General features: G+C 41.3%; 1 pseudogene; it reads right to left on the bottom strand.

Moving 5' to 3' along the window:
* Positions 1 to 6232: 6232 nt before the first annotated feature.
* Positions 6233 to 7010, bottom strand: LOC147424406 (uncharacterized; annotated as a pseudogene).
* Between the last annotated feature and the right edge of the window lie 1749 nt (positions 7011 to 8759).

Below are 8759 nucleotides of genomic sequence, written 5' to 3'. Positions count from 1 at the left end.
TCACATAAGAGCACTACAAAGGTCAGTTCCATGCTTCCATGGCAAGGGCATGGAGAACAAGGGTTAGATTGTCGTGATGTCGGAGATGAAGGTAGAGAATGAGAAGCGTCTATTCTGAGGTGCCCCATTCTCAATGCCCCAGACCATGATCAAAAGGACCATGCTTGGAATCCAATCTTTCCAGTTCCTCCATCGAATGTACATTTTTGTACATTACACGCATTCATGCGCATTTTTGATAGGCTATTGAAGCTCCACATTGACTATGCTTTCACAATGAAACCATCGGAAAAGTCCCAGGAAGCGGTCGAAAGAGTGGAGATACTCTTGAATTCTATTGGATGTCACGGTGGAAATGTGTCTATCATTGCTGCAAAGAACACAGGGGAGGCCCATGAAATTGCTTAACAAGTGTCAATGAGTGGACAAAAAGCTAGACACTTTTTGAAGAAAGTTTCCCAAGGAAAGCCAATTTGATATGATGCTCAAAACAGCTCCAACCAACAGGAGTTATGATGCTCAAGAGCTTTGGAAGGAGTTATGCAAAGCTACTACTAACAATGATTCAAATGGCGAGCTTGCAAACAAGCGCAAGCAAGTTTGGGCACTTTTTGATAAAATTATGGGCCTTAACAACACAATAGAAGAACACCGCCAATCATTTCAAGAAGCCTTGGCGGATATTACCAAGGTCTTCACCCTTTCTTGGGGTGAAAATAACATCACACATTACATGGTAAGCCATGTTACGTGGTGTATTTATTACAAGGGATTGTTTTTATTAAATAATCTGAATCGTTTACTCATGTGAACAACATATCTTGTTTGTGCATGGTGCATTTTTTATGCACAAGTATGGATCGCTTGAAATTTTTAGCACTCAAGGGATGGAGAAGTCCCATTATCGAGCAAGGGGAGTGTACTTCAAAAATACTCGACATGGTGGTGGAATGGTGCAATCCAATTATTTCGAGGAGATGTTCAACTGGTTTTTTCGCACAACATTTTCTCGTAAGCTCACAATTTAGCGTGCACGACAATCCAAGATTGCTATTCAAGTGCGGAAATGGAGTCGTCAAGAGCATAGCAACAAGTGGCAAATGTCGCAAGGTCCCGCCAAGCATGCTGCATGGCGGCGATGCAGAGTGCGACAAGGATCAAAGTGGATACTGTGCGAGTCACTACACGTGAACACAGGGTCCAACTCTTAGCGACATGTTTATTTAAAAAATAATAGTTTTTTTTTCAAACTAGTGTGAACAGTGCCCTTTTTAAATGGGCCCTTATAAATATTGCATGCTCTCATAAAACGCTCATTTCTTAAGAACAAGTGAGCTCTTACCATACAAAATGGCGCGCACTAAAAAAACCACGAAAGAGCATCCGCATGCCAACAAAAACACCCTCCAAGGATGTGAGAAGCCGGCATGGCTTAAAGGCACAAGAAAACGGCCATGAACACCTGGCTGTTCCAAGAACTCTTCTGGAAGTGGGCATGGTAGTAGGGCACCAGAGTCATCAAGGGCTGTTGAATCTCCACATCCTCAAGATATAACACCTAGAAAAAGAATGAAGCAACGTGCCTAGCGCTAGAGAGAAGAAGAGGGGCAGCAAACAACAGAGTCCGATAGGGAGGAGCCGTCGCGCCACCAATCACAAGCAGGACCATCCAGGACTCGGGTGGTCCATACAGACACTGAATCAGAGAGTGAGCCACCATGGCTGCGAGCTAAAATACCGTGCACACACCGGGTGTCTGTTGGGGGGAAGACACTGCCTTGAGACCAGGGAGCTCTCCCGACACCACAAGATCGGCAGGCAAGGGAAGAGGATGAATCAGAAGAGGCTGCAGATCTAGTCCCTAAGCATGTAAACAGGTGCAAGTCTAAGTTTTTCAAGAAGCATAAACGCCGCCAGCCAACAAATGTGCAAGTGCCCCCAAGACAACCGGAGCGACACCAAAGCAACGGCATTCGCAGAAATTCGCCAGTACCAGAAGACTACAGAGCTTTTGATTCAACGTGACTCCTTTGCTCGCACAGTGAAGGAAGTGCTTCAAAGCTATGGAAATAAGTATAGAATGCAAGCAATATCGCTAGAGGCTATTCAAGAAGCTACAGAGGCCCACATCATTTCGGTGTTGGAAGATACCAACCTATGTGCCATTCATGCAAAGCGAGTGACAATACAACCAAAAGATATACAGCTTGCATCGATTTCGACGAGACTTTGAGCATTAGCCAAAGTTACCCCTCTTTTTGTATTGCACACCCTTATCTTTCTAATGTTTTGACTTTCCAATGACGATATGATCAACAATTGTGTTTACTGTGTCTATTATCTTTGTAATGAGACGACTTTGCAATTTCAAGTTCTGTTTACCCATAAGATATAAAAAAAGTTAACATATTGTGAAACTAGGTGTCTATGCAACAATAAAATAGGTTTTTCAAATGCCCAAATGTAATTGGGCCTTTTGGTGCAGTTAATGAATTGCTTTCAGTTAATTTATGTATTTTAAGTATCATAGGGGGTAAAGATGTCTACCAGGTGCAAAAAAAAAGGGTGGCCACAAGGGCGTGCAAATGGCCCATCCACCAGTTTTGGATGGCCCATTTGCGCGCACTTGTGGCCACCCTTGTTTTGGCACCTGATAGGCTTCTCTACCCCCCAGGATACTTAAAAAGCACAAATTTACTAAAAGCAATCGGTTTTGCATCATTATTTTAGATGGAGCCTTGTGGCCACCCTTTCTTTGGCCATTTCAAGCTTTGAATTCCCCATAGGATATCAAAAAAATTAACATATTGTGAAACCAAGTGTCCATGCAACATTAATTTGGAATTTTCAAATGTCCAATATAATTGGGCTTTTTGGTGCAGGGGTGTACTAGGTAGAGCTAAAGCAGGTGATAGTGTGCTGGAAAACTAAAATTCAGAGTTGATTTCACCTTTTCTAGTTTCCTTGAGTGTTAACATATGCTGAAATTGCCATAAAAAGGGTGGCCACAAGGCTCCATCTAAATTAATGATGCAAAACCAATTGCTTTCAGTAAATTTGTGTTTTTTTAAGTATCGTAGGGGGTAGATAAGCCTACCAGGTGCCAAAAAAAGGGTAGCCACAAGGGCGCGCAAATGGGCCATCCAAAACTGGTGGATGGGCCATTTGCACGCCCTTGTGGCCACCCCTTTTTTGGCACCTGGTAGGCTTTTCTACCCCATAGGATACTTAAAATACATAAATTAACTAAAAAGAATTGGTTTTGCATCATTACTTTAGAGAAACCACTTCTCACTCAAATGTGTTTTATACTTTGCCCAGTATCATGTGCATCCAACTTCCGTTGTGTTGTTACTTCAAGCAAAAAAGACAGCTTATTGAAACATATCACCAATTACAACAATTTTCAAGATTGACAAATCACATTTAGAAGAATTTGCAAGAAAAGATACAATTCCAAATATTTTTTATTACTTCCAAAACGGTGATTTTACATCATGTATTTGAGGAGTTCATAATTTTCTTGACCATTTCCTGACACCTATCTTGCATGTAAGGCAACTCCCCAGTCAAGAGGGACTGCAATATGGCGTTTGGGTCAGTTGAGCCAATGGAAGCATGTATCCCTATTTGGGCAAGCACTTTTCCACCGAAGCCAGTGCCAAACACTGTGCATACAAGGGATCTACGCACTAGGAACAAAAGATGCGCAGTTTGAGCAATGGTGCTCAAACACAAAAACTTGCTCAAAGCTTTCAACGACCAAGTCATTAAATGGGCTTGGGGAGTAAATTCATTATGGATAATGGCCACATCGCCAGAGAAGAGTTGTCCTAGGTAATGCGCAAGGGAAGCTTGAGGTCCAAAGCCCGTCCGCTTGCCACCCGTCCTTGCAGCAAAATCATAAGGCTCCACGATGTTCTGTCATAAACCGATGAAGGTTGAGAAAAAAGACAATGAAGGATAAAATAGTAACATGAAAATTAGGATACAGTTTCCTCCTGCTCCTTGTCGTCCTCCTCCCTGTTGCCCTTCGCATCCAAGTCAATGCTCCCATGCACCGCATCTACGAGCTTTGGATCATCAGATGAGAGGTTGCATAATGGCATAGGCATCCTAGCGGCCTCAACCTTGGCTTGCGTGGCTTGGAATTCTTCCTCAACCACGTGCAACTGCTCTGCTGTCAGGACCTCTGCATATACAACTGCAATAGTGTCAACAACAGAGTCCCCAACTGGCAAGAGCTTGCTTTCTAGGGCATTTGGCGTATTGTCTAAGGGACATTTGGTGCTGTTGCATAGCATGCTCAAGCATTCATCCATGCGCAGGCCAAATACTTTCTCCAGATCATGCATAAACACATACTCTTCCCCATCCACTACCACTGAGGAGAAGCGACTGATTTCTACCTCTGGGATAGCCACATCCGTCAATGGTAGTGGCACTGGAGTGTCACTAGGGCCAACCCCACAACTATGGATTTTTCAACCACTTCCTCGAGCCCCCTAGGGCACTCGAGCCCGAGTGTCTTTCCTTCTGCTGGCTGCAAGGTTCATGGGGATAACCTCCTGCTCCTTGATGTCCTTGATAAAGGACCCAACCTGAAGGTGTGGTAAGCGGAGCTCCTCCAAATCAGGTTCCTCAGTCACCAAGAAGATAGATGTTGCAAGCCGAGAAAGGTACTCCACCCCCAACTTGCGCTTCTTGAGTGCTGACACCCCTAGGGCTTGCTCATCCAAGAAATGGCATGCGTCGGTGGAAATTTCTTGGAATCATTGCAACCGCTTGGAGAATGGGCGATCACCTTTGTGTATATAGCGTAAAAGATTGCAAGGCACCCAGATCCTTGCAGGTGGGGAGATAGATACAAAATATTTTATGATGTGCTCCTCCATGAACGCAAAAATCTCGGCAAATTCATCCATGTGAAGGGAAATTGTGACGTCAAGGTCACGGAGATGAGTAAAAAAGGTGTGGAGGTCCAACTTCCCTTTGTATTTGGTGTCCTCGAGGAAGAGGAGGAAGCGTAACAAAAGGGTGGATGTGGGTGCAGATGCAGAGGCTGTGGAAGCATCCATGTCTAGCTTGGGATGTAAATAGAGAGTGGAGGAGCTCAAGAGTTGCAAAAGTTAAAATAGTGAATGAGTTATGCGGCCCCCCTTTTATAATGGTCCCTTTTTTAAAGACATTTATAAAAAAAGGCACTTTCACCAAAAAATGATTTCTCATCTCAATGCGAAAAATTATATTCAAAGACATGATTTGCCGAAGCAAATCATGTTGGTTACATCGGGAATCATTTTCAAAATTGCAAGAGTTACAAAGTTATAAGATCGATAGCATAGTTCCATCCATCCCCTAGTCCTCCTCGACCTTCAATTTGTCTTCCATTCTCTTTCCAATCTGCCGACATTCATTACAATAATCATCCAATGATCGACAAACCATGATGTATTGAAAATGTGATGGAAGGATTCTCACCTTGTGACTTTGTAAAAGAAATTGTGCTTGTTGAAGGGCCTCAAAACCCATAATAACCAAATGTTTACTGAGAGTCCAATGCTTGTTCATTTGGACTGCCTCCAAAGCATCGTTGGACATCTTCACTGCAATGTCAAAGCTTGCAATAGCACCGTCTACACTCTGTTGGGGAGTCCACACTCCAAGCTTGCACATACAACGATCATAGTGAAATCGTATGTACAAGGAGGTGTGGGATTTCAAATAGCACATTCCAATACCTGAAGCTCCAACCTTACTACGGTACCGGTCCCCGTTGTGCATGCCCTCCACCCAAAAAATTTGGAGATTGTGCCACCCTAGACCGGCGAGACAGATTGCGGATGTTCATGAAACTTTGTAGAGGCATGGAAAGCACCTAACTATCCACCCCTGTAAAGTTTCATGGGTATTGCAATCCATCTCGACGGTCTATGGTAAGACGGATGCGTGAGACTGTGAATCTTTAATAAAATTAGTTCAATTGTAAACCAAAATAACAATTTATGAATGGTAATTTCAAAAATGAACATCAAATGAAAAAGGGAAAGTACACCATCCATAATATAGAATATCAATGAAGTAGAGTGTACAAGAATAGAAATGATTGAAAGGGCCAAAAAGGTGGAATGGTAAATAACACGAATGTAGGGGTCATCTCTAGCACTCACATCACAACTATCATCTACAGAAGCAACTCCAATATCATCTACAGAAGCAACTTTAATATCATCTACAAGGTCTGCAACTCTTGCTCTGCTCTACGGACTGTCTCCATGATGCTCTTGTGCTCATCCGAACCCGAACGCCAACGAAGGGTGCTCCCTTTCTTCTTACAGAAAATCCTCTCTAGCCTTAGCTTCACAACAAGGACAAGATGGGAGTAGTGTATGGCCACCTTCGACCACTCATACTGTACAAAATGGATGTAGTGCCCACCTCCATGGATCTGCTAAAAATAGTGCTCTGAAACAACAATACTGTGAGCATCATATGCCTCATCATAATCATCCACAATGGATTCTTGAAGCACAGACTTTGCCTTGGTGTGCCTAAGAATATAATAGTCAACTCCCTCTGCATTTCCCTCTTCAGCAATAACTGCAAAATCATCTCCCTCAGCCAAGTTATATGTGAGAGTATCAGCATCATCTGAGAACTGTGTGGCCTGGCTACCAATGGAGCTACTCGATGTGGTCATACCCTGTGATGGTGAAAGAGGTTGCAGTATCCACCTATCAGCCCACTCTGTCATGGTGCAATCTTCCCACTCACCATGTACGCAAGCATTGCAAAAGCATGAGTGGTGCCTAGTAAACATAGTGGGATCCCTAGCTGTGGTGCTCTGAATGTTGTGCAACTGGAGCGTACCTGCTATTGGGATTGTGACACAATAGTGTACCTGCTACTTTGTCACAATCCCAGCTAGTGGGATCAATATCCTAGTTATCCACACACCAAAAGAACCTCCTCACTAAGCATCCACTGCTTGAAGATGAGTCATGTGCCATGTGCTGTGAGCACCACTCCACAACCTGTCTAGCATCTGTAAATTGGTCACTGTCGCGTCGAAGCTGATATCACCAAAGAGTGCACTTAAACAAGCGCCTGCACCGTCGTGCTCTCCCTTTCCATGCCCTGACTCAAAGAAGCTCCAAATGCAAGGTATGCCACTACTATAGTGCCATCTGTACAACCAAAAGAATTGACATGCACTTTTGAATTGAGCATCACAACCATCCGACCAAATATAACGAGAAGAGAATGAGAAGAGGCACTCACGAAGGAATCTATCATGCTGCTGTGTAAGGTTTCCAGTTTCTAAAACCTTAAAGATTGTATAAAGCTTAATCAAGCTAATATGATTATTGAAAAAGCAATGTGGAATTTTTCAACCGTGGAAAATATTGGTATTTTTGGAATCTTCAGCATAGCAAACCCCGGGCTAGAAATTTTCAGATTTAAATTCAGACAAAAACTGACCCCGCTAGTCCTTCCGTAAGATTCAATGCAAATTAAATTATTAAAAAAAATTGAAGGGTTGCAGTAATCATTTAAGCATAGACTTTATTAAAGGCCTCCCAGATATTTACAAGATATTTACCAATTAAGCAAAAATATGTCAAAATATAGCAGAAATGATATTTTAAAAGCTGGCAGGTAATGGAGGGTCATCATTAACCTTCCAGGGACTCATTTAGCAGCATGGGGCGCCATCTGGAGCTGTAGGGCTGCTTGAGCTGCAAGCAACTGCTTTTTCCAGCCTGTTAGAGCTTATGAGTGCCAGAAAACAATAAATAGGACCCCTTGCTTCACAATTTCGCACAGACTCGGAGCCTTGACACACTCTCTCTCATCTAGAGAGACCGCTATGCAAAAATCACTAGAGATCAAACTCTAGTTGGTTAATTAAACGGTAATTAACTTAATCCTTCATAATTAGCAAAGCTAGGTTAACCTATTTTCTTAATAAATTAAAGATTAATCTTACGTATACTCAAAAATCCTCTCTTAATTAAATATTCTCTGCTGATTATTGTGATTAAGCTTAGGGATATTAAGCAAATTAATTATTATATCATATTAGGACTCACATTATCCATTCTAACCATAAATTAATGAAAATTATACTAACTAAGTTTAGATTAAGTTGAGATAATTATCAGAGCTGTGTAAAACTTTCATTAAGCTAGGAAAATAATCTTATAATTTTTGGAGTAATTTTCATAGTTAATTAGGCAGAATTACACTGTTTTTGAGAGAAAAATAAAGAGGAAAATAATCAACCTGATTCAAAATGATTTGAGTTATTTATCAGAGGGTAATTACATCTTACAAAACCCGTGATAATTATGTTAACCTCAGATAATTAGTTTACCTAATTATCTTAGCAGAATTACACTGTTTTTTGGACAAATTAAAAGGGAGAAATTAGCAAATTGATTCAAAGTGCTTTAATATAATTATCAGAGATTGACTACATCTTAAAAAACTTGTGATAATTATGTTAACCTCAGATAATTAGTTTACCTAATTATCTTAGCAGAATTACACTGTTTTTAGGACAAATTAAAAGGGAGAAATAGAAAATTGATTCAAAATGCTTTAAGATAATTATTAGAGGTTAATTACATTTTAGAAAACCCTTGATAATAATTTAAACCTCAAATAATTAGCTTACCTAATTATCTTAGCAGAATTATACTATTTTTAGGACAAATTAAAAGAAGGAAAATAGCAAATTGATTGAAAATGCTTTA

The sequence above is a fragment of the Adiantum capillus-veneris genome, chromosome 25, assembly GCF_014529385.1.
Source record: "Adiantum capillus-veneris isolate H3 chromosome 25, ASM1452938v2, whole genome shotgun sequence".
In the NCBI taxonomy this organism is placed as follows: Eukaryota; Viridiplantae; Streptophyta; class Polypodiopsida; order Polypodiales; family Pteridaceae; genus Adiantum; species Adiantum capillus-veneris.
This window is presented reverse-complemented; position numbering and strand designations above follow the sequence as displayed.